This window comes from Otolemur garnettii, unplaced genomic scaffold (genome assembly GCF_000181295.1).
Source record: "Otolemur garnettii isolate 467f Iridium unplaced genomic scaffold, OtoGar3 scaffold00015, whole genome shotgun sequence".
NCBI classification, from domain to species: Eukaryota; Metazoa; Chordata; class Mammalia; order Primates; family Galagidae; genus Otolemur; species Otolemur garnettii.
The window spans coordinates 1,347,263-1,349,859 of NW_003852410.1; positions in this window are offsets into that span (position 1 = coordinate 1,347,263).

Here is a 2,597-nt window from a genome sequence, read left to right on the forward strand (position 1 = left end):
CTGTGGCCTCATACCTCACAGTAACCTCAGACTCTTGGGCTCAAGTGATCCTCTTGCCTCAGCCTCCCAAGTAGCTGGGACTACAGGTGCCTGCTGCAACGCCCAGCTATTTTTAGAGATGGGGTCTTTCTCTTGCTCAGGCTGGTCTGGAACCCCTGAGCTCAAGCAATCCACCCGCCTCAGCCTCCCAGATCTTTTTTCTTTTTTTGAGAAAGTCTCACTCTGTCACCCTAGGTAGAGGGCTGTGGCATCATAGCTCACAGCAACCTCAGACTCCTGGGCTCAAGCAATTCACTTGCCTCAGCCTCCCAAGTAGCTGGGATTACAATGCCTGGCGAGTTTTTCTTTTCCATTTTTTTGACAGTCTCACTATGTCACCCTTGGTAAAGTGCAGTGGTGTTACAGCTCACAGCAACCTCAAACTCTTGGACTTAAACAATTCTCTTGCCTCAGCATCCCAAACAGCTGGGACTACAGGCACCCACCACAATGCCCGGCTATTTTTTATTGCAGTTGTCGTTGTTTAGCTGGCCTCTGTCTCAAAAAAAAACAAAAAAAAAAAACAAAAAAAACCCCACCCTCAGTGTATGTGGCTGGAGCTGTAACCACTGTGCTATGGGTGCCGAGCTGCCTGGCTAGTTTTCTATTTTTCTATTTATTTATTTATTTAGAGACAGAGTCTCAACCTGTTGCCCTGGGTAGAGTGCCGTGGCAACACGACTCACAGCAACCTCAAACTCTTGGGCTTAAGTGATACTCTTGGCTCAGCCTCCCAAGTAGCTGGGACTACAGGTGCCCACCACAACATCCAGCTATTTTGTTGTTCTTATTGTATTTGTCATTGTTGTTTAGCAGGCCCAGGCTGGGTTTGAATCTGCCAGCCCCGGAGTATATAGCCTGCACCCTAACCACTAAACTATGGGCGCTCAGCCTCAAAGTTTCTTTTAATGTGGGCAGCGCCTATGGCTTAAAGGAGTAGGGTGCTGGCCCCATATGCCGGAGGTGGTGGGTTCAAACCCAGCCGTGGCCAAAAAATGCAAAAATAAAATAAAATAAAATAAAGTTTTTTTTAATGTGCCATCACTGTTTCAATAGTTGGAGAGGAAAAAATGTGATGGATATGACATTTAAGTCCATTTTACTTCCTGCTGATTTTAGAATAAAAATTTTTTAAATTGAACATGAATGTGTACATACACACTATCTTTTGGGATAATTTATTGAAATAAAAGTGGATTTTTAGCTGGGTGTAGTGCCTTAGTATCTGTAATTCCAGCACTTTAAGAGACTGAGGAGCCCAGGAGTTTGAGACAAGCCAGAGCAAGAGTGAGAGCCCATCTCTACTAAAAATAGGAAACTTAGCTGGGCACAGTGGTAAGTGCCTGTGGTCACAGCCACTTAGGCTAAGGCGGGGGCATCTCTTGAGCCCAGGAGTTGAGATTTCAGTGAGCTATGATTGTGCCACTGCACTCTATCTCACCTGGGCAAGAGAGACTCTGTCTCAAAAACAAAACAAAAAAAGTGTACTACCATCAATTTGCAAGTTACAAAATATCATATTTGGTGTAACTTAGGGTTTTTTTTTTGTTTGTTTTTGTGGGGGGGTTGGGTTTGTTTGTTTTAGCAATGGCGCTTCCCTCTGTCACCTAGGCTGGAGTGGGATGGCACAATCATAGCTCACTGAAGCCTCAACTCCTGGGCTCAAGGGAGTCCCCCTGCCCTAGCCTCACAAATAGTTATGATTATAGACGTGAGCCACTGAGCCTGGCATACCTTATGTCTTTTAATTTTTATTCTTTTTCTTTTTCTTTTATTTTTGAGACAGAGTTTCACTCTGTTGCCCTGGCTAGAGTGCTGTAGTATCATAGCTTACAGCAACCTCAAACTCCTGGGCTCTAGCGATCCTCTTGCCTCAGCCTCCTGAGTAACTGGGACTACAGGTGCCCACCACAATGCCTGGCAGTTATTTTTTTTTAAGTGAATGGATAAGAGCTATATGGGTAAATATTTGAAACAATCTTTTTTTATTTTTATTGTTTGGGATTCATTGACAGTACAAAGAATTAGGTTATACTGATTGCTTTTGATAAAGTCCCTCTTATAATTGTGTCCTGCCGCCATGAATGTGCCATATAATATGACCCCTATCCCCCTCCCTCCTCCACCTCCCCACTTGCTCCTTCCCTTACCCACTCCTTGTATTAGCTCATCAATCTCCATCTTTTTCAGTGGCTGAAAAGTATTCCATGGTATACATATACCACAGCTTGTTAATCCATTTCTGGGTAGGTGGGCATTTAGGCTGTTTCCACATTTTGGTGATTGTAAATTGACTGTGATAAATAGTCTAGTGCAAATGTCCTTATGATAAAATATTTTTTTTTCCTTCTGGGTAGATGCCTAGTAACAGGACTGCAGGATTAAATGGGAGGTGTAATTTGAGTTCTTTGAGGATTCTCCGTACTTCCTTCCAAAAAGGCTGTATTAGTTTTGCAGTCCCACCAGCAGTAAAAATGTTCCCTTCTTTCCACATCCACACCAGCATCTGCAGCTTTGGGACTTTGTGATGTGGGCCATTCTCACAGGGGTTAGGTGAT